General features: G+C 40.5%; 1 long non-coding RNA gene across 2 annotated transcripts in view; it reads right to left on the reverse strand.

Moving 5' to 3' along the window:
- Window positions 1-2,149: 2,149 nt before the first annotated feature.
- LOC149162404 (uncharacterized) overlaps window positions 2,150-24,873 on the reverse strand; it is a 71,716-nt gene continuing 48,992 nt past the window's right edge. Inside the window, exons 3-4 of one of the 2 annotated variants that reach the window (XR_016261932.1) lie at window positions 2,734-2,778; window positions 2,150-2,507 (exon numbers count right to left, since the gene is read on the reverse strand). This is a non-coding gene — a long non-coding RNA (uncharacterized LOC149162404). The remainder of the gene's footprint in view (window positions 2,508-2,733; window positions 2,779-24,873) is intronic. The other variant, XR_016261931.1, reaches the window with a different exon arrangement.

Raw genomic sequence — 24,873 nt, forward strand, 5'->3', positions numbered from 1 at the left:
CTGTTTTCACCACCATAATTCGAGAGAATGCCACATAAACCCCCATCATTCATGGAAAAGGGGATAACCGCATGATTATGACGAAGAAGAATCTAGAAAAGTCCATATTGTAACTATTGTTAAGAGTAGAGGTAGTCAAATCTAATCACTAGTAGGCTATCGGTCTTTGATATAACTGGGCCACTAGGAGGAAAAGGGGTCTATTCATTCGAGTGCATATATTCCATAGATGAGCAAAAATAGTCGAGATGGGTAGGAGATAAAGCACACATAAAGTATTTGTGTACTGTAGTAACCAACACACCAAAGGCCATACTTCTTAGTATTGGCAACCATTTTTTTTTAGAGAAAGTGAGCAAAGTGGTCTCACCTTCCAGCTGGGTTTTCTCCCGAAAGGGTTTCCCAGGTTATATCTTGTGTCAAATGTGTTTGCAATTTTTTATTTTGTCGTTCTCTATTTTATGCATAATTTTAATTTTCATGCATACACAATTAACAATAATATACATATCTAGAAGTCTAAAAAGAAATAAAACCATACAAGTGTAGAATTTGTATTTTTTTTTAAATATAATTTTACCAAATCTATTGTGACAAAATGTCTAGTGAAATATCCATGGCATTTTTCAGATCAATGAATAGATTGAAAAATTTTGATGGTTATTTTTTGATTCGATGACCTCGTTGTGGTTGGTAGGAAGCTCCAAAAATCCAAAGGACATGGAAGACCTGGACAACATACATCAATTTCACGATAAACTGAGTATAACATATCAATTCCACCACAAACTCCACGATAGGTTGACATGCATCGTGTACCCAAGTGGTATCCATACACATGCATGCTTTCGTTCAAAGGAGCCTTCTAGTTGACTTAGAACTCCCAAATTCCTTTCGTTGTAATGGCCAAATAAAATCCTATTTCCTCACCACAAACATCCACTTATCCATTTCTCCCAATATAATCTATGGCCCTCACAAACTCCAAAGTGCCATATGAGTATAACCTTTAAATTTTCTAGATGTTTACAGGTTGTAAAAATTTTTGAATTTGAATGGAATTGGAGGCAGTAGAGTTGAGTCCTAAAGTTATTTGCAAATCTTTGAGGCAAGTTTTGATGCATGAACATAGTATAAAGCATGGGCTTATGAAGAAACTTTGATATAAAATTTGAGTGCTGAGCATTGATTTAGTCAAAATATATGTATTATATTTTCAATATTTAATCATCCAACAAAGAGTCCATGAACATAGAGGTGCTAACAAATCTATTCAGGATCAAAGCCCTAATCTACTCTAATATAATCTAATTGAGAATACTAAACAAACTTTGAAAGATGAAATGAAAATCACATGAACTTTAGGCCTATTTATCTAGCCTTTATCATAGACCTCATGGTTTGGCTTCAAAGTACAATCTTTCATTTCTCCCAAGGCAAGCATTCAACTACTCAATGAAAGTTAGATCTAAAATATAAATGGTTCTAGTTCTTGACCTAAGTTCTTGAAAACCAAATACTAAAATGAAGAGCGAGGAATGTAAATGAAAACAATTGAAATGGAATTTCACTCAAAACTATTCTATGATAACCTACCAATGTATACAAACATTCATTCACTAGTTACCATAAATAGCTAAATGCTAATGACTAGTTACTAGTTTGCTAGCTGCTAGTTGCTCGAGCAAAAACACTACCCTAAGACTAAATATTGTTTTCAATCCAAGACTTCATAAAATTTACATATATGAAACCAAATAAGATTCACACCATTTAATGAAATCACAATGCTGCAAACAATTTGTTGCATATCCATAACACTATACATTCATATCAATGATCACACTTACTGCACTAGCTCACTGTGCATTCGTAACATTGTTACAATGGATCAATATGGATTCATTCAACAAATCACCATGCAATTCATATTAGATATTGTAAATCACGGAGTAGTCCTTTTTCAATAAGTAATGCATGCCTTATGTTATCATATCATGAACCATATGAAATATATCAAATCTTGCTCAAAGACAAAGACTGTTTTTGAAAAGACTCAAGTGCACAACATGTATATTTATATGCTCTATTGTAAATCGAGTTATGCTAGCACGGGTATGTATTATCAGAACTCGAATAAAGGCCTTGATATAGGTCTCAACACACTGTCAATAAAAGGCAATACTATTCTCGTATAGATCCTGAGAAAATCACATTAGACCTGAGGTATAAATAACAAAGTATGGTAAAGTATAACAAGAAACTTTGTCTCGAAGCCTACTTTGTATTAGAACTAAAGTTAGAGTATTTCAAATGCTCACAAATCAAAAATTGAAATTGCTAAAGGTGATATGGTTTCAGTAAAAAAACCAAATTGAATCAGACTTCAATTCATAGTGGAAATTTGAGGGTTATTGCATATGAATACAAATAGATTTGTGTATGGTAAAGATCCCCTTTCAAAGTATCATTGAAACCTCTGCTCAATAACGTTGTAAACACCATCGCTACAATACAATATCACAAGTAATATTAGTAAAGGAATAAGGCGCATTCCTATGTGGCAACAATCCTTCACACGAGAATACTCTGTGTATGATATATGAGCAATGGAAATGATAAAAAAGACACAGTAATAAAAAATATGAAGACACAATAATCACATTGAAATTGTAATGAAATAGTAACAGAAAAACTGATCTAGAAAACAAAATGGAAATAATAGGGCATTACCTGGATCAAGGGGCTATTCCCGACCTAGGTAATGCACCTGGAAAACTAAATCATATATGGATGTTAATGGATAGGCAAGAAAAATCAAAATTTTATTAAGATCAAAACCCTATTTACAAATCAACAATTAGCTCCCTTGATATAATGATAAATTCTTTCCTATGAAAGCTTAATGCCCCCTCCTATGATTTATGAGGTTTCATTTATACGTGAAAATCAATGGGGAAGATAAGATCCCATCCCCCAAAATCAAAATGTTATATCAATTGAACTCTAATGATGTTCTTGGTATTTTTCAAATCTGAGAAAACTATGCATTTCAGGAAAATTAGAGTTGAAGATATGATCATAACTCTCAAACTGTTTCAAATTTCAAGAAACCACCTACTTTTTACTCAATTTTTCATAATGGAAACAAAATCCATGTCTTACATTTTTGAGGTTTTCCCATCGACACATAAATCAAAGTGCAACTTGACAGTTTCAAAACCGTTGTTTATTTTGACTATAACTTAAATCACATGCTAAAAATCCACTCTTTGTGATGGACACATTCTGAGAGGTGTAGAACCATGTTGAAATCTTAGCCTTCAAAATATATATGGAAGATTCCTTTCTAGAAGCATGCACATATGCTAAACAACATATTCATGTACCAAAAATGAATTGCTGGTAAAAAAATTGAACTATGCTAATCATACAGCATAAACCATCATTAGCAAAACTATTCTATAATCATCTTTAATATACTAAGAACATAGAGAAACAATATATCAACCAAACGGATGTATAATTGTGAATAATGAAGGTTTGATGATGGAAATGGTTATTTATCACCAATGAAGTGTGGGAAAATGGTTTAATATGGAAATTTTATTGAGTGGAAAACATGACAAAAACAGAGCCCAACATACTGCACTAATGTCAAAATAGTTGTACGAAGAATTCTACAAGTGAAATGTGGCCCGAGGAGGCGGGGTAGAAGATGATGTAGTGGTTTCCACCCCTTTTCCAATGTCTTGCATGTCACCAAAGTCATTTGGAGCTAGCCACAAAATATGGCCTCCCCTCTATTAAATATTGAAAGGTGGGGGACTCTGCAATCGTTCTCTGACCTTGATTTCATTTGGCAGGTGCATCGCTTCTTTGAACATGTACACTTTTTATCTACCAATTGATGAACAACATGCAGCTAGATAGAGACTGTTGTGTTTCTAGATGCAATTGGTGCTTGAATTAAGGTACAAGTTCTTCCATTTTCCCATGGTAGTCCCAGTGGGCCTCGGTCCCTCCGTTGGCCATTAGCAATCCTTTTCCAATGAAGTCCTTATTTCATTTTTTCTATAACTGAGACTTTTCATAGGTGTACCTATGCTTGGATAATAGTATCTCCTTTATTAGTTCAGGTTAGGTTAAAATATTGCTAGTTGTGGCTCCACACCCTAGAAAAATATGAAGCGACTCCCATAAACTCTGTGATATTTAGCATAATGCAGTGTGTTTCTAGATGCAATTGGTGCTTGAATTAAGTTACAAATTATTCCATTTTCCCATGGTAGTCCTAGTGGGCCTCGGTCCCTCCATTGGCCATTAACAATCCTTTTCCAATGAAGTCCTTATTTCATTTTTCTATAACTGAGACTTTCCATAGGTGTACCTATGCTTGGATAATAATATCTCCTTTATTAGTTCAGGTTAGGTTAAAATATTGCTAGTTGTGGCTCCACACTCTAGAACAATATGAAGCAACTCCCATAAACTCTGTCATATTTAGCATAATGCAGCAAAACCTTGTTGACAATGTCATGGATCAAGTGTTCCATATCATTCTCAATATCCCTTTCACAAAGGTTGGAAATGGTGATGATATTTCCAACCATAAAGCTGGGCAGAGGTCCCTTCACTCCTTGCCTTTCCATAAATCTTCTTATTCTAAGAGGTTCCCACATATAATGTTTCAAAACTGGGATACAAATTGAACAATTATTAAAAATACTAGCATAATAAACATTTGTATTACAATAAAATCCCATCTTGCATTATCTAGCCCAAATAGATTGGATTCCATTGAAAAATAGATATAAAGTTTGAACAAAATTCAGATAAAACCCTGCTCGAGGACTTGAGGCATTAGATGCTATGACAAGCACAATGGAGGCTCTCCACAATTTGTGTTAGTAAACAATTCCCATCCACCAAAATAAACTATTAGTTAGTGGGGCATGCCAGCCACCTAGAGCCCTGATTATTTCGTTCGAAACTTTGAATGGAAATTGTGAGGGCGGCAGAATAAGATGGATACCGTCAATTCACATATCGTTGCCACGTGATGGAGGGAAAACAAAAGCTTCTCTGACGACAGGTGGGTCCTTGGACGACTCGAATTGCAGGTTCGAACATTCAATTTTTGAATTGAGCTCTGTTAGGACTCCAAATTGACAATTTTTGACCTTGTATTTTTGATATAATATTACCCTCTTCAATCCATAAGTTGAAAGCTTTGATTATATAATGACCTAATCATTCCAAGGTATGAAGTAACTCTCTGCATTACTATATGTTTAATTATTCATTACATATTCATCTTATCTTTATAGTTATCTTTGGAAAAGTTAACCAAGTTGCTAAGTAACTGTTGAACTGTCTAAAGTCTGCAGAAATTATAATTCGTAGTTGCTGCAACACCAGAAACAACAACTACGTAGTTGCTGCAACACCAGAAACAACAACTACGCAGTTGCTGCAACACCAGCAACAACAACTATCTAAAGCAGGGAAAACGTTATTTTGCAACAACTAGAATACCGGAAATGACAAACAGCAACTATCAGAAGATCGGCAGAGTTCCATGCTGACACAGCACGATCAGCAACTGTCCAGAAAGGGTAAAACACGGTTACAGTTGCTAAAACACTAGGAACAACATGAGTTTACTAAATCAGCAACAATGGGGAAGCGACAAAGGATAGTACGAGGATTCCAAGAAGACGGTTGAAGTTTGTTTACCAGTTGTGTAACAGTAAGAGACCCAAGAAAGAATACACCGTCACACTGTTGTAACGGCATCTTGTAACAAGGATGGATTTCTTATTTTTGACAAAAAGGTTTAACTGAATGAACTATGACGGTCTATTGTAATAGATGTCTCCTCTATAAAGAGGATACATCTACATTAGAAAGGGGGGGAAAGGAAACAAGTTGTAAGGGAAATTTTGAAAAACAAAAGCAAGTCTGAATCTTTATTGTAACTAGACATTTTGGCAGATGAATAAAAGGTTGTTCTGAGCATCTAATCCAGCATTTGTGTTCTGGGGAATCTTGTGAGAAGGACAGGGCCCACCTTCTTCACAAGATTCACCCATTTATTTCCTGTTAGTGTGTGAGTGTGTTTGATAATTTCCTTTTGCTGGTACTCTGTTTGGATTCTGTAGCATTACCTCTGATAATTTCCTTTTGCTGATACTCTGTTTTGTTAATTGCTTGATATTGTAAAAGAATACTTCACCGGTGATTTAGAATTGCAGTGTGACTTAGCAACCTGGTTACAGGGGCAGGTGCTGAACATCCTTACCCTGAGGATAGGGTCCTGATCCTCTGCTAACAGAGCCACCATTATTTCTCTTTACAAATTTGTATTCTTAGTTAACTGCTTTCATTTTATCTCTGCAATATACTTTAACTGTTATAACATAGAGTAAGGAGTTTGACAGAAAATAGAATTGTGTATACTACAGCTTTTAATGCTTTTAGAATTAAGTACATACAGTACGAGGTCACCTTTGAAATAAAAGGACTTTCCCGGGCTGACAAATTAATGTGGCACTCGACTGTTTAATCAATAAACAATTCAAGTAGCCAACATTTTGGCGCCGTTTCCGGGGAAGGTGACTAGAGATTTTAAAAGCATTAATGATTTCTTTTTAAGAATAACAGGTGCATGAGAGGACGCAGGAAACCTAATTTCATAGGCGGCAAAGGCAGAGGAGGAAGAAAAACCTTTATTGACGAAATTATTTCAAAAGCCGAGACATCACAGAGGACGAGTTCACGGAGACCTCAGATCCAGTATTCCTCACAAACAGATCGACAGACGGAGGAAGTAATAGGACCTGAAAGGAAGCTGGAAGTACCAGAATACACTGAGGAATCGGTAGAAGAACCTGAAGAGACAGAAGATACAGAAGATAAAGCAAGCAATTAAGGAAAAAGACCAATGGAGGATAACAGAGCAGAAGGAAGAGGGGAAAACTCACTCTCTACCCTAGAGTTCCCTATTGGGGAGCTCCCAAGAGGAGCAACCCCTATGAAGAACATTCCACTTTCAGCATTACCCAACTTTCATGGGTTATCCTCTGAAGACCCGGATGAATTCATCTTTGAATTTGATATACTATGTAGGAGTTATGATTATGCAAGCCCTAATCAGAAACTAAAACTGTTTCCAGCAACACTGAAAGGGAATGGAGAAGAAGACATAAAATCACCCCGGCCTACCCAAACTGTTATGGAACAAGAAAAAGAAGCATTGGCTGTTACACAAGAATCAGCAGGGAATGGAGAAGAAGACATAAAATCACCCCGGCCTACCCAAACTGTTATGGAACAAGAAAAAGAAGCATTGGCTGTTACACAAGAATCAACAGGGAATGGAGAAGAAGACATAAAATCACCCCGGCCTACCCAAACTGTTATGGAACAAGAAGAAGAAACATTGGCTGGAAATGGAAAAGAAGACATTGAATCACCCCGGCCTACTCCAATTATCGCAGAGCAGAAAATTCTTGTTGATGCCTTTACACAAACTGAATCTCCCTCTGTCAGTGATGCATGCATAGAGACCGCTAGTTTTCAAGAATTAAAAGGAAAATGGTGGAGAGAATATGAGCTGTCACAAGGGAAAGCATTCCAATAGCAAAAGGGAATCTAGTTCAATTATGCATATAAGAATTGGGAAGCACTTGAGCAGTCTAGAGCTCAGTACAAAGAAATTAAGGAACTAAAAGCTAGATTGTCCCAGATTTTTGAGTTGGTTCAAAGAATACTTGCTACAAGAAAACCCTCTTTCAACTATGCAGCATTTTTGAGGGAACGACTAACATTCTTACAGATAAAGGCAATTAGAGACGGTAGAACTCATCAGGTGATTACATCAGAACAATTTATTGAAACCTTTGTAGAGGCACCCAAGAATGATCAGGATTTGTTGTGTGAGCTTTATCTCCACAACGAAGCCATGTCTGAAGACAGAAAAATGAATATACTCCCTCTTGTTGGCGACATACAACTCAGAGCTTTCATTTCCTTTCTAGCCAACCAACTCACTTGGAAAAACGCTTTCATCTCAGCACAACATAATGAACAGAACTGCCTCCTTTGGATTAGGGTTGAACCTCAAAATGCAGCTACTTTCATTGCACAACACCAAAGAATGTTAAGTGAACCTGGAATGACTGATCACATTAGGCAACTAGAAGCAGTGGTCTTGCGAGATTGCCAACACTATGTGAAAACGAAGGCACCTTTGGCTATTAAAGCCAACAACCTATTCTGGGAAAACTATCCCAAGGAAAGGCAGGAGTATCATCCCTACAATCCCCCTAATCTACAGGCAGCAATTTCAAGGGTACCTTACTATGTTAGATGTATGGAACAATGTGCTGAAAAATGGATTGGCTACAGATTTAAATTTCCCCTCTTATGGTTATCTGGTCAACAATACAAGGGTCAGTTTGGATCATCCAAAAAAGAAGAGGTGGCAGGATGGAGGCAACTAGAGACTGTCTGTGGGTTCAGAGACAAGTTTGATAACACTTTCCATAGCTACTGTATCAGTAATTTACACTGTTCATCCCAGTACTCCGACTCAGATTCAGAGTAAGCATTACATGAGGACATGCAACCCTTTCAGTTGGGGGGGATGTTAGGACTCCAAATTGACAATTTTTGACCTTGTATTTTTGCTCTAATATTACCCTCTTTAGTCCATAAGTTGAAAGCTTTGATTATATAATGACCTAATCATTCCAAGGTATGAAGTAACTCTCCGCATTACTATATGTTTAATTATTCATTACATATTCATGTTATCTTTATAATTATCTTTGGAAAAGTTAACCAAGTTGCTAAGTAACCGTTGAACTGTCTAAAGTCTGCAGAAATTATAATTCGTAGTTGCTGCAACACCAGAAACAACAACTACGTAGTTGCTGCAACACCAGAAACAGCAACTACGCAGTTGCTGCAACATCAGCAACAACAACTATCTAAAGCAGGGAAAACGTTATTTTGCAACAACTGGAATACCAGAAATGACAAACAGCAACTATCAGAAGATCGGCAGAGTTCCATGCTGACACAGCACGATTAGCAACTGTCCAGAAAGGGTAAAACATGGTTACAGTTGCTAAAATACTAGGAACAACATGAGTTTACTAAATTAGCAACAATGGGGAAGCGGCAAAGGATAGTACGAGGATTTCAAGAAGACGGTTGAAGTTTGTTTACCAGCTGTGTAACAGTAAGAGACCCAAGAAAGAATACACCGTCACACTGTTGTAACGGAATCCTGTAACAAGGATGGATTTCTTATTTTTGACAAAAAGGTTTAACTGAATGAACTATGATGGTCTATTGTAATAGATGTCTCCTCTATAAAGAGGAGACATCTACATTAGAAAGGGGGGGAAAAGGAAACAAGTTGTAAGGGAAATTTTGAAAAACAAAAGCAAGTCTAAATCTTTATTGTAACTGGACATTTTGGCAGATGAATAAAAGGTTGTTCTGAGCATCTAATCCAACATTTGTGTTCTGGGGAATCTTGTGAGAAGGACAAGGCCCACCTTCTTCACAAGATTCACCCATTTATTTCCTGTTAGTGTGTGAGTGTGTTTGATAATTTCCTTTTTCTGGTACGCTGTTTGGATTCTGTAGCATTACCTCTGATAATTTCCTTTTGCTGATACTCTGTTTTGTTAATTGCTTGATATTGTAAAAGAATACTTCACCGGTGATTTGGAATTGCAGTGTGTATTAGCAACCTGGTTACAGGGGCAGGTGTTGAACATCCTTACCCTGAGGATAGGTTCCTGATCCTCTGCTAACAGAGCAGCCATTATTTCTCTTTGCAGATTTGTATTCTTAGTTAACTGCTTTCATTTTATCTCTGCAATATACTTTAACTGTTATAACATAGAGTAAGGAGTTTGACAGAAAATAGAATTGTGTATACTACAACTTTTAATGCTTTTAGAATTAAGTACATACAGTACGAGGTCACCTTTGAAATAAAAGGACTTTCCCGGGTTGACAAGTTAATGTGGTACTCGACTGTTTAATCAATAAACAATTCAAGTAGCCAACAAGCTCTTCCAAGTCCATGCACTCATTAACGAACTAAGGCTGCCATTGCACAAATTCACCTGAGCAGGCTTGACAGTAAGCCTACTTGAAACGTAAAATTTAAAATATTGTTCCATTCTTTAGCAATTTTTCTCCCTTACTATTTCCGTTTAGTGAGCTTCCATCAAAATTTCATTACATTTACTGCAATTCGTTTCATTTATAAATTCTTACCTTTTCTTCTTTGATTTCCTTTTTATGAAAGAGAATAAAATGGAAGATGTCATGGTGTCAACAACATAGACGTGTGTAGTAGATGGGTGAGCGTGGTGTTGTAAAAATACGAAGTTAGATGGACATCTGAGCAAATATGAAGAAGTCAAAAAAGAAATTTTTTGAAGGAGTGATTATGTGCTACAATAGGTGCAAGCCCAAGCTATCTTTCTAGAGCACATAGAGTTAGCAAAGGGCATTGATATCGAGATCAAGGAGGAGCCCCTTAACTCAGATGCTGTTAACACCTAATCCTTGTGATTGGGTAAATATATGTAAATAAATAAATGAGAAATATGAATAGTCATCGGGAGATGAACTGAACAGTCTCTCCCTCATGTATATAATAGACCTACCTGATGAAATAAAATACATGAATCAGTTTTTGCTTTGTGGAGTTACTGCCTGGCCTAAAATGGTATCAGAGCCAGCTCCATTTTTGGCTTCCTTCTCTGCCCTTGTAACTCCCTCCTGCCTATGTTCTGCCTATTTTGCAGAACTGACACCTCTTCCATACTCCTGAAGCCTGAACCCACCTTTCATACACTGTCATATGCATTTTTCGCCCATATTCCACACATACCTCGACTGTGCATCCGGCCTCCATACCTGGAGACTCAGGTTGAATGTGTTGAATGACGACGACTCTTTTGAAAGCTAGTGACTTATCTCCTTTGACAATCGGCCCTCCGTCAATGGTTGAGAGCAGCGGAGCATGCTTGAAGTAGTCTTGGAGGGTGTCCACCGTCATTCAACACCAGGCACAATGCTCGAGGGTGGCACAGAGAATGGTATTGTAGCGGAATGGCCTGACCTAAATTTGTTTGATGAAGCATGACGTGATAATTAATGGTGGAATCAATGCATTTAATTCCATTGGAGTGGCATGAGAAATGCAACAGTATGATGCCTCTGCGTTAAATATTTTTTGAAGACTCTATTTTATAATTGTGGTAGCGTTTTGCTTGTATAAAATTGTATGAGCCGACTGTGCAGGAGCCGTTACCATATCACAGGTAATAGCGCTCTGTGTTAACCACTGGTACCATATAGTTCATACATAAATTCTCTCTCTGCCTTTAATACCACCGTTGTCCATATAAGTAACGTTGTCCATATGCAGCCATATGTATTGTTTGAACGTTGCCATACCTCTGCTCCCATACATAGCCATATCTATTGTTTGAACGTTGCCATACAATGCTCACTCCCCTCCATACTCTGCGTACAATGATGGTAACTGGACCTCCTCTACAGTCAAAGCCACTGTGATATAACCTCTCACATATAACCCACATCTCGGCTAGTTTCTAGGTCTCTTTACATTCAGACTAGTTGCTTTTGGCCGATTTGGTACGTTGCACGAGTTTTCTAGCTCGAGGTTATGTGGTTCTCTGAAGCTTTGTGTTGTGAGTGATATCATCTCCACCATAAGGTTACCAATTCCTATATATAAGAGTGCAATTTTTTTACAATTTTTACACCAGAGCTGCATTTTTTTCTCCACGAGAAGTACAATTTTATACACTGACAGTAGAAGTATTTTTCTATCAGCAAAAGTAATTTTTTTACAGAATGCATTCAATCGTATCCATGGTGGGAATAGTTCTCACTGGCAAGGAGAACTATCCTGAATGGTCCCGGATGATAAAACACACCCTCATTTTCAATGAGTTGTGGAAAGGAGTGTGTGTTAGAGAAGGAGACAATGACCCAATACAGCCTACCTTAGACAAAGAGCTCGTAATTTGGGAAAAAAAGAACAACAAAGCTTATGCATTAATTGCAGCATCTGTAAATGAAGAGGTGAGTCGCCATATTTCGTCATATTCAACTGCCTTTGAAGCCTTACAAAAGCTGAAAGAACTCTATGACTCACATTCTACACTTGAAGTTGCCGAACTCATGATTAAACTCTTCACTCTTGAACTGCAAAATAATGATCCTATTGCTCTTGCATCTGAAGTAAAGTCTATAATGCATGATATAAAATCCACTAAGGTTGAATTGGATATTCCTCTTATTGCTTTTCTCAAGGCACTTTATCCTACTTACTCCAATTATCTTGAGTCATTGCAAGCAAATGGAAATCTCAAAGATATAACCTTTGACTCTCTTGCAAAAAAAATTGTTGAAAGAGAGAAAGCTTTTGGAAAGAAGAAAACCCTTGAATATTTTGAAGAGGCTGTGTGCCTTGCTCATAAAGAAAAGCATCATGCTCAAGATTCTACAAGAGGAAGAGGTGGACGAAGAGGAAGAGGAAGATATTTCAGAGGAAGGGGGGGCAGACATTCTCAAGGAGAAAAGGTAGATTTTCACTGCATACGCTGCAAAAGAAATGGATCACATGATGCCTCTACATGCAAGCTACCATGGGACAAAATGGAATAGAAAAGAAACCAACAAAAAGGTAAAACTGATGATACAGATAAAGGTAAAGCACCTGAATCCGCTCACTATGTTGTGGCACAATGTAACATTGGAGTAAATGAAGATTTATTTAATGCTTCACTTGATTCTTGGAAGAATGATTGGTTGCTTGATTTAGGAGCAACCTTCCACATGACTCATAGAAAAGATTTTTTTGAAGATTTCACTGACAATGTTGATGGAGCAGTATACTTTGCAGATCAATCAAAAATCAATCCATCAGGGCTTGGCACAATCAGGGTTAAACTACTTGGTCTTCTAGAGTTTCTTCTGCATCATGTTCTATATCTCCCACAACTCAAGAGAAACTTGCTATCCTTGGTCCACATCCGCCAGCAAGGTCACTCCATTCATATGTTTGATGGGAAAACTTGAGGTAAGAAAAGCATCTGACCACTCACTTGTCATGAGGGGAATAGAAGAAGAAAGGCTTATTAAGCTGCAAGGAACCTCTGCTCATGCACAACATTTCTCATACAATTCTCATCATGAAGAAGGTACACTTCCATCAAGTTTATTATGGCATGCTAGATTTTGACATTTGAACTATGACAGTCTCCGCTTATTGAAGAAAAATGGTGTTGCTGGTTTGCCTACAATTCTTAGAAAACTTAAGCAATGTGATGCTTGCATTCTAGGAAAGCATAGCAAACAATCTTTTCATGATTCACATTCAAGAGCACATAGGAAACTTGAACTCATTCATTAAGATTTATGTGGTCCAATTCTTGTTCCTTCTATAAATGGAAATAAATATATCATGACATTTATTGATGACTACACCAGAATGTGTTGGGTTTATTTATTAAAGAACAAATATGATGCTTTTCAAACATTCAAGAATTTTCATAAATGGATTGATAATGATGCACAATCTCATATTGGGTATATTCGCACTGATAATGGAAAAGAATACACATCAAATGAATTTGAAAACTATCTTCGCCAACATGGGATAAAACATCAAACAAATGTGCCTTATAATCCCCAACAGAATGGTGTAGCTGAAAGAATGAATAGGACAATCTTAAATATGGTACGATCCATGCTCTTCTTCAAAAATGTAAAGATAATGTTTTGGGATGATGCTGTTCTATGTGCTGCATATATAAAGAATAGATGTCCATCTAATGCTATAAGAAACAAGACTCCATATGAAATATGGTATGGACATGTTCCTTCGGTAAAGCATCTCAGGGTCTTTGGTTCCACCTGTTATGCTTTGATACCAAAGGTACATAGAAATGAAATTGGTGCTAGAAGTCGTAAGTGTATCTTCTTGGGATATTCAAACACCTCCAAAGCATACTGCCTCTATGATGAAGTAAATAAGAAATTTTTTGTATCTAGAGATGTAATTTTCCTTGAATCATCCAAAACTGACAATGTTGTTGAGCGACAACTTGATCGCTTGGATAGATTCGCAAAAGCAAAATCATTTTAAGAATTTGATAATCAAATTCCACATCTTGAAGGGGGGATTCCTATACTAGATAAACATGTGGAATCTTCTTCTGAAGAACACTCTCCCCCGCATAAAACTCCAACAACGGATGATGCTTTAAGTGATGTAATTGATAGAATTGGGAGACTTAATCTTGATTCAGTCCCAACTCAATCAACGGAGCAGCTTGGACCATCTAAAAAAGGTCCCCCAAAGTGGGTGACAAAGACACTTGAAAGTGTTCATCCTGATGAAATTGGAAAGACAAGAACTAGAAATTCAAACCGACAAAATGGAGGTGATGTAGATGATTCTAATTCACCTGTTGATATGGATGTTTCTTATGATTGTGAATTGAACTTGTCTACAGATTTTGAACAAACTTCCTTCAAAGAAGCTGCTTCTCATGATGAATGGAAAGAAGCGATGCAAAAGGAGTATGATGCCCTCATAAAGAACGGAACTTGGAAGCTGGTTGATCCTCTGTTAGGAACCAAACCAATTGGCTACAAGTGGGTCCACAAGAACAAGTATAAAGCTGATGGCTCACTTGACAAGCACAAAGCTAGGCTTGTGGCAAAAGGTTTTGCACAGAAGGAAGGGGTCGATTATGAGGAGACTTTTGTCCCCACAACAAAATGGGCTACCATCCGGACTCTCTTTGCACTAGCAGCTCAGAACGGTTGGAAAGTCCATCAAATGGATGTAAAAACTGCTTTCTTGAATGGAGATCTAAAAGAGAATGTTTTTATGTCCCAGCCTGAAGGATTTGTTGTGAAAGGACATGAACATAAAGTATGTAAACTTGTGAAGTCCTTGTATGGCCTCAAACAAGCACTGCGAGCCTGGTATGTGGTGAGCTCCAGTATTGCAGCAATAATGCTACAACTCCTGGGACTCGCTTCTTTACTTTTATCAACCCGGTAGTTCGTAACAAACTTGGAAGCGACGGTGCTGTATGCACAAGTACTAGCTCTTGCCGCAGCTGTCACTTGGTCAGCTGGCACAAGTCCGCTAGGGGCTCAAGCCAACTTCCATGAGCTCTAAGAAGAAGCTTTTTAACCGATGGATGAAAGCTACTTTAAAGAAGGCTGATCTACTTGCAGAAAGACATTGAAAAGCTAAAAGAAAACGCAAACCTAATTCTACCAGCTAACCCTACTGATGCAAGAAAGAGGATGCAAGCTACTGAAAGAAATTCCATTGACTTCTAGGAAGGTAAATACATGTATCTAAGCTACTTCTACAGTAACATCTGAAAAAAAACATCTTTTTGTATTTTTGAATAAGTTGCCAGAGTTATTATGCATATGATTTGACTGTTTTTGGCTGTGCAGAGGTGGATGGGCGAGAGGAAATGCTTGGAGGAGGTCAAGAAGGTTCAAAGAGGGCCTAAGGGGTCCCTAACACCCTTCCATAGAGTTTCACTGAGTTTGGCTATCAAGAAACCTCATTCGTGAGCCTCTACAGGAAGTCTGCAGGGGTTCTACAGGATGTTTGCGATTTTCTACAAGATGTCTGTAACTTTCTACAGGATGTTCAGAAGTGAGGTTTTTGGTGGGTGAATGGAGAGGGAAAGGTGAAGGAGTGAGTGTGGAGGTAGAGTGAGGGCTGGAGATGGTCTAGGACTCAGTGGATGGAGTTGTGGGCAGGTATAGATGGCTGGATTTGGTTCAAAGAAGACTAAAGCAATGTTACACACAAAACTATGGTTATGGGAGCAAATGGCGAACGGGAGGCAACGATGCTAAGTAGAGGGTGGAGTGGATGGTGTTGATGGAGAATAAATAAATGAAGGAGCTGTACAGGTGCTCTGCAAGGCGTTTTTCCAACTGATCCAATGAAGACTTGTAAATTAAAAAACCTAATTACGATGGCCGAATCTGCTAGCTGCCAGTAAAGAGAATGAATAGAAGTGTGACCTGCAGTGAAACCATGTATTTTAACTCATGCAACGAAGCAAACGAAAGTCTGAACTTGTAACCAACTTTTACACATGAAAATCAGACACTAGTGATTGCATGGCAAAGCAAAATCAGTGTTTTTGTGGGCAACAAAGTTATTCTGATCCCAGCTCTTGATCCTACTGAAGGAGAGGTGAAACCAGAGATGTTTGATGGCCCTTTTCTTGAAGCTTTTTCCTGTTAACAACCGATCAACTAAATCTGAGCATTCAAAAGTCTTTCTAACCATTAACAGTGACCTAGTTAATTAGAAAACTTTAACCTACTTAACAGAAATGTTTTTGCAAATGCATAAAGAACAAATAACAATACATAAAGGAGGTCTTAGCACTCGGGTTGGGCCCAACCCTAAGAGTTGCAGGCTCCTATAAAAAACTCAGATCTGATGCCAAGTAAAGCTTCTTCTCATTATTCAAAAATAAACATCATATGAAAGTTGTACAACAGTAGCTACAATAAGACAGGCTGAGCAAAATGACAGCACTATAGTGCAAAAATAACAATAGTTCAAAAAAAGTAAACTACGAAGGCTGAGGCCTTCCTATTTGTACAATACGAGGGGGCTAGCAGCCCTCCTAGATTCAAGGGACTCGGCTGTCCCAACTGCTAGTAAATAGTCACTCTTCCCAAAACTGCTTGGCTGCCTTTAAAACTCGTTTTGGTGGCCTGTGGAGCTCGGAGTTGAGGGTGGAGATTTTGAGGAAGGCCATTTAATGCAAGAGACAACCTCCCTATGAATCCTCCCCTCAACCTTGGCTGTCAGCTGACCCATGATTGCTTGGTTTTTCTCCAAAATTTGTCCAAAAATCCTGAAATAACCACGTATTAGCCTCCTAGGTAGAGTGACCACCCTTATTTGTTCAAATAACATAAACATACTAGAAAAACATGCATAATCTATGAAAATGGAGGATTGAACAAGGAAAATTAGGCAAAATGAGCCCAATAAGTTACCCAATTTGGGGGCTCATCATCAACCCCCTGCTAAATCAGTTGCTCATCCTCTGAGCAACTAGTCCAGCTCATCATCCTTTATGGCTTTGATCGCCTCCCTCACATCCCAAGCCTCTGCTGTGATATCCTCTTCCCGGTCGTGGAATCCTGCCTTCCTTTCCACTTCCTCCCATTATCTACCTTCTTCCTCTGCCTTCACTCCTTCTAGCAATCCCAAAAGTAAAGGAGGACTGAATTTCAATCCAATCCAATTGGCCTGCAAGTTCTGCATCAACTGTTTGTAGAGGGGTACCCTTGCAAAGGCTTCCCTCATCCTAGTGGGAGAGTGTTATTCTTTTATCTTCAGGCTGTGAGGTAGTGTGTTCCACCGCCTTGTGCAGGCATGCATACAATTTTCTCCCAACAGTCTCTGCATGTCCTCAAAATGGGCAATGGCTTGAGCCTGTTGCTCAATGTATTCTGGTAGATCTTGAGGACTGTTGGCCAAGTGCTGGTGGGCGCTTATCATTGTTGATGGGTCATCTGGCTCTGCTCTGATCATAAGAGGCTCACTGAGATCTCTGCCTATGATACTGCGAACCTCTGCTGCTCTCTTCTCCTCATGGCTCATCCAAGAGGCCATGGCCATAAGCTGGACATCTCCTATCACCGTGTTGGGATCCCATGCGTTCATGTCCGGAAGGGCGAAGTTGTGCAAGTAGAACTCTGCCAATTTGGCCCTATCCTCAGATGAACTACTGCCACATAAAGCTGCAAACTGATGATAATTTTGGAAAGGGGTGATGCCCCTTTGGGCCAAGGTATTGATTTGAAACTGTAACCATTGGTCCTTGAGGTATAGGGCATAGGATTTGGTAGGCTGCCTGCACTGCAGAGCTTCCATTGCCCAGCTGGCCATGCAGGCCAGTTGGGCCTCCTTTTCTTGCAGCTGCTGTTTCAGAGAATGTATCTGTAATTCTTGTTCCTGTAGCTGTTGGTTCAGTGCCTCAATTTCAGTCTGTGTCCCTTCCTTTCTTTGCTGTTCATAAGGGGTATCTGTGGCTATTGTGGGCCCCTCCTGTTGCTCTTGTTCCCCCAAGATGTGAGGCCTGTCTTCCTTCCTTTGTCCCTGTAATTGCAGCTGTTGTCTAAGCAGCTCATTTTCTTCCTGTAGCCTGACCCACTGGCTACTCTCCACATGCCGTACTAGAGCCAATTCCCTCCTTGCCTCTTTGAGCTGTTCCTCCAGAGGACCTATATCCGCCACACCCTTGGACTTAGCGATTTTCATCCAAGTGTGGGTCCTCACTCTCTCTTCCTCTAATGCAAGGAAAAGTGGCACTGTGAATTTCTGAGGAATGATCTTTCCGGCCTCCAAGAAGTTATAATAGGAGCCCAAGCTGGGCTGGGGGCTAGGTTCCATAATGTTTTCTACCTTTTCTTCCCTCTGAGGTGATTTAGCTGCCTCGCCCTCCATTGCTTCGGTCTCCTTCAGTCTAGCCAGTGTTTCCTGTAGAATAGCCTCAGCATCCTGTAGAGAGGCCTTGGTGTCCAACATTTTCATCCTCTCCCTCCAGGTGGATGTCTTCGGGCTTCCCCGTTCATAAGTGATGGCTACCTTGGAGGGGGACCTCTCCCTTGGTGTGGTAGGGGTGTCGACAATGGTGATTGGTTCTTTGGACGATGGTTGGGGTCTGCCGGTTTTAATTCTTACACTTCTTCTTGCCTTAAAGTACAGGGGAGGCTCCCTCTTTCGCTTTTCCTTCTGCTTGGGGGATGTGCTTAGGGTGGCCAGCACAGCTGCTACCTCCCTAGCTAAAATCTCGGCCGATTTCTCCTTCTGCTGCCCTTTCCCCAGAATTCCTATAGAAAGTGGCCGTTTTCTGGCTTCCTGTAGAAGCAGTTTTCTGGCTTCCCGTAGAAACAATCTGCTAGCTTCCTATAGAACCAGTTTTCCCTGATTTTTCTTGCTTGGCTGGGGGTGCCTTCTCTTTGACTTGTGCTGTGGTTGCCTTGGGTGTGCCTTTACTTGTTTGTACTTTTTCAGTCCTCTCTGCCCGGGTTTGCAACCGCTTCTCCCTTGGCGTTTGTGTGTTTACTCCACTCACAGCTTTGGCCTCAACAGCTTGTCCCTTTTCTTGCTTTTCCTCTTGCCTTTCCTGTGGCTTTTCCTATGATGGCCTGCCCTGGGTTTTCTTACCCTTAGCTTCCTTACCCTTAGTTTTCTTCTCTGCCTCAATATGCTCCTTCTCCTCACTGCTGGATGAAGTGAGTTCTTCGGCCAGAGTCCGGATATCATCATCCTTGGACATATTGCGGAAAATATCCCAGGAGATAGGGACAGTATAAGTATGGAGGGCATCTTCTACGAGGAGCTTGATAAGCCCATGATGAGCCAGCTGGTCTGGTGTCCCCTCCTTCAGTTTGGTGCCACACTCAATCAATGACTATAGGAGGAAGTATGGGATGCTCAATTTTTGTTCTGAGGGCAAATCCATCTTATGCTTGAGCTCGATTAAAAAGTGGAAGTGATAACCATACACAATACTAAATCACCCCTCACAGGTAATATATTTCATAATTTAAAGGATGACCTCACTCCAAAATGGCTGAAGGCTGGCTCTTCGGACCCCATTCTTATCCTCTGAAAATTGTTCTTTCGGTAGGAAAAATTCCTTTTTGGCCTTCTGGCCCAATTTCCTTTCTTCTTTATACCACGGTATCCCCAATGGCAACTCCGTGACCCGACTAATGAGTTGTGGAGTGAGTTTTAAGGTCAATCCTCTGAACTTTACAGTGGCCAGTGTTTTTGATTTGGGCTGCAGGGACCTTAGGAACTCCTCTGTTATTTCATCATCGTGACCTTGAATTTTGTCACAGAAGGTCATCCAGTGGGCACGAGTAAACAGTTCTACCACCTCGGGAGTTTCCCTCAATTTTCTGGAATCTGAGGGTTCCTTTATGATAAACCCTCCTGGCATGATGAAAACACTCTGTTTTTGGCTTGAGCTCTGGGTAGAATGGAAACTCGGATATGGTTTTCCTCCTTGATTCTCAGGACATGATTTCTCCACTGTGTGTATCTCCCATTTCAGCAATTCTCTGGTTATAATACTGCTGCTGCCCAAAACTCGACTAGTCAAAAGGAATTAAGCTCTCATAGACAGAGTGCAGAGCTAATTTTCACACCAACCATGTAACAGTCACAAATTTTTTTATATGTGCACAGGTGAGCTTTACAGCGGTTTTTCATTATAATGGGGAGAGTTTGTTAATAGGAACCATGGAGGTGAATATGATGTAGCACCATTTAAAAGAAATTCTGTGTATCATATAAGCAAAACCACCATTCTTGACCCACAGGTAGACTGGTTTCAATTTTCCCCACTTCAAACAAGCTAGTTCACCACCTTTCGAAAATTAAGCATGGGGATGGCGTGTTCGAGCCTACCTCTCTTCGAAATTTTGAATTTCGATGCAACAGACATGGGTTTCTCTGCTCCGGGAGCTTTCTCTGTGCTTCCTGTAGAGCTCCTTCCTGTAGAGAGCTTCTGCTGCTTCTGGAGGACGTCACGGCGCTGCGGAGCAAGTCTGGGACGGGGGAAGAGTTTGAACCGGGCCGAGAAACTCGGGCTAACGAACTACAGAGGAGGAGGACACTCATGTTGTGGAAAATCGGTGGTAAGCATGAATGACTGTGGTTAGTGTGAGTGCTCTGGCCGAATTATTTTGAAATACGGTGCAATTCATGGCGCGCGGGTGACGTGTCCAGGCCGAGCCGTTAAACAACGTCATGGTCATTATTCCCCAGCGTGTCTCTGACTGCCAATGTCTATCTCCACCATTACCCGCCGTCATCCCTATCAGTCTGTCGATTTCACTGCAAATCTACTCCCCGACTGGACACTTCCCACGTGTTGGCTCCACGTCCTTCTGGTGGAATAGAGTGTAACCATGCTCGTTCGGATCCCATGAGGCAATTCTACTGGCTGTGGGTGGCCAGTTGACTGGCCATTGCATTCGTTCAATCCACCCCATTCACAGATATGCAGTGTTCATAGTATAGCTTATGCAATTTGACGAAATAAGGTTAGGCACTTACCTGTGCGGCCGTGGACGTGTTTCGCAGGTTTTTGGACGTGAAACAATGGCTTTGCTCCCTGCTGCTTCGTGCACCGGTGTTTGAATTCCCTCGTTCATTTGCTGATGCTGGATGCAAGGCTTTCAGGACCCGGTCCTCTGGTGGTGAACGTTGCATGCACGGCTTTGTCTTCTCTCAGCTGTCGAGGAGGTGTTCATTGTTACGCGGAGCTGGTTGCATGCCTCCTGTGTTGATTTCAACTGCTCTTGACTCCATAGTGTGTATTCCAGGTGGATCAGCTGCTACAGGATTCCTGTAGGACATCCTGTAGCTGCTTCTCCTCCTGGGCTGCATGCTGAAACGGGCACGGCTATAGTCACGGATGAAGGGTCCTATTGGAGCTTTTGACAGGTAGAGTGTGCGGGCCTTCATGTATTTGATTTGTCCCTTGAAAAAAAAAATGGCGATCTGAGGAAAACATGACTTTTTGCATGACTGTGCAGGAGTACAGGACCAAATTGTGGTAATGGCAGTGGAAAGAGAGGAAACAGGTGATGGATGGGACAAAGGGGTGGCTGCAGGCCTCACCAACAAACTTCAAGTTTTAAATCCTCCTCCAGAATCGATTTTGGCTTGTCCAAAGGTTCTACAGGATGTTTCCTGTAGAAATGCAGAACTTCCTGTAGAAAGCCCTGAAACTTCCTGTAGGAGGTTGAATCTTGACCCGAATGTGTCCAAATCCTGGAAAAAGTGTGTGGCCATGGAGGGAGTGTCGGTGAGGATGCCTGGTAGCTTGGGATGGACCCCTGTCCTTGATTTGCGCGACCCTCTTTATCTGCATTATATCCCTGCAACCTGCAATAATTTCAAAGATCAGACCTGTTTTTTTCTTTTTTCTCTTCTTTTTCTCTTTTTTTTTTTTTTTTTGAGAGACAGCAGGGGCGCCTCTATGAGGTTTTCACCCCCACTATCTGCCCTGGGCGCCTCAAAGAGGTTTTCACCCAAGGATATTTTTTAATTCCATTTTTTTATTTTCTTAGAGACAACGGGGGCACCTCCATGAGGTTTTCACCCTCACTGCCTGCCCTAGCCGCCTCAGAGAGGTTTTCGTCTAGGGATCTTTTTATTCCTCTTTTTTTTTTTTTTGATGATCAAGGTGTGGCCAGAATAGAGGCAGAACCCTGCTCTATTACCAGCACTGATTTTTCCACAGTTTCAATGAATTCCTGCCTCAAGAGGGGTTTCTTGTAGATTTTCAGTCGATGCCCATTGACAAGCATGGGGATGGCCTCTTCATCAATGGTCCTGATAAGGACTGAACCATTATTGTTACATTTCTCCACTATATATGGTCCTAACCACCTTGTCCTCAGCTTTCCTTTGAAATCCTTGTATCTTGAGTCATACAACAACGCCCAATCTCCCGGTTAGAATTGCTTCTCATTAAGGTGCTGGTCATGCCATATCTTCCTCTGGAGTTGAACTACCTCTGAGTGGAGAAGGGCCTGCATCCTTTGTTCATCTAATCCATTCAGTTGCAATAATCTTTCACGTTGAGCATGGCTGAGATCTAGGTCCAGCTGAGCTGCCACCCTCAATGTATTGTACTCGAACTCTATGGACAACAAAGCTTTCTTCCCGTAGACCAGCTCATAAGGTGTGAAACCGGTTGTGGTCTTCCAAGTGGTGTTGTAGGCCCAGGTGGCCTCAACCAGGTGATCTGCCCAATCCTTTCTGCTGTTGCTCACAACCTTGGTCAAAATCCCTTCCAATGCTCGATTAGTGACTTCCACCTGCCCATTTTCTTGAGGATGATAGGGGGTTGAAGTCTTGTGCTTGATCTTGTGATGCACGAGAAATTCTTCAATCAGGTTGGAGGTGAATTGGCTTCCTTGATCTGTGACTAACTCTCTTGGGTAGCCAAACTTGTAGAAGATATTTTCCCTCAGAAACTCAGCCACCTTTTCTTCTGTTGCTGCTTTGATTGCCTTCGTTTCTGCCCACTTGGTCAGATAGTCGGTGCACACAATGATGTAAGACCATTGCTTTGAAGGAGCGTTGATAGGACCCACAAAATCCATGCTCCACTTCTCAAATGTCTCGATGGTCACTTGAGGTTGGAGAGGCATTTCATCTCTTGGAGTCGGTTTCCCCATCCTCTGACATCGGTCACACTGGCTGATGTATCTTCTGACATCTTGATGAAGAGTAGGCCAATAGTAGCCTGCCTATAGAATTTTGAAGGCAATCCTTTTTGCTGCAAAGTGGCCTCCACAAGGTCCATCATGATGGGTTAGGAGGATGTCAAAGACTTCCTCCTCCCTAACACAACGTCTCAAGATCTGATCTAGGCCAAGCTTAAACAAGTTGCCCCCGATCCAAGTGAACGGGGCGCTCTTCCTTACGATTCTGCTCTTTTCTTTTGAGGACAGATGCGGAGGGAACTGTGCTGAGACCAAGTAATTTGCTATATCAGCAAACCATGGAGAGAGTACTGAGATAGCAAATAGATGTTCATCTGGCATCTGGTCATCCACTGTTCCTTCTTCACCTGCAGGCAAGTCCAATCTAGACAAGAAGTCAGCAACAACATTTTCCTTACCCAGCTTGTCGACAATTGTCAAATCAAATTGCTGTAACAAAAGTAACCATCTAATAATACGAGAATTGACATCAGGCTTATTCATTAAATATCTAATCGCTGCATGATCAGTGTGCACAAATGTTTGATAACCGATGATGTAGTGTCTGAACTTGTTTAGGGAATGGACTACGGCCAAGAAATCTTTCTCGGTTACAGTATAGTTCATTTCTGCCTTGGACAGGTTTTTGCTAACGAAGTATATGCCATATGTGAGTTTATCCTGAACTTGTCCTAACGCTGCCCCTATGGCTTTGTTCGAGGCATTAGTGTGGATGTGGAAAGGTAGGGCCCAGTCTAGACCTCTCAAGATCGGGGCGGACACCAGCTTATCTTTCAATTCGTCCAGTGCCCCTTGACAGTTGTCAGTCCATTTAAACTCAACATCTTTCCCTAAGAGTCCAAACAAAAGCGAGGCTAGCTTGCTTAAGTCTTTAATGAATCTTCGATAATATCCTACTAGGCCTAGGAAACTCTGAACATCTCTTACCTTTTGAGGAGGTGGGACCTTTTGGATGATAGCAATTTTATTAGGATCCACCTGTAATCCTTGGCGAGAAATGGTATGTCCTAGCACGATCCCTTCAGTCATCAGGAATTCACATTTTTCAGGACTGAGGGATAGGTTCATCTTAATGCACTTGGTTAGAACTTTTCCTAGATTGGTCAATGATTCTTGGAAGTTGGACCCATAAGGAGTGAAGTCATCCATATAGATTTCTACCGAATCATGGACCAACTCATAAAAGATGCTCAATACTGCTCTCTGGAAAGTAGCAGGAGTGTTGCATAGCCCAAAGGGAAGGACTCGATAGGCAAAGGTACCCCAAGGATAGGTGAAGGTGGTTTTATCTTGGTCTTCCGGGCTGATTTGGATATGGTTATACCCGCTAAACCCATCTAGGAAAGAGAAGAACTTCTTCCCTGCCAGTCCATCCAACACCTGATCTATGAAAGGCAAAGGGAAATGGTCTTTCTTAGTGGCTTTGTTAAGTTCTCGGTAATCTACACAGATTCTCCACTTCCCGTTCTTCTT

This window comes from Pinus tabuliformis, chromosome 5_2, assembly GCF_031772625.1.
Source record: "Pinus tabuliformis cultivar Carrire ecotype Pingquan chromosome 5_2, CPIR1, whole genome shotgun sequence".
Lineage (NCBI taxonomy): Eukaryota > Viridiplantae > Streptophyta > Pinopsida > Pinales > Pinaceae > Pinus > Pinus tabuliformis.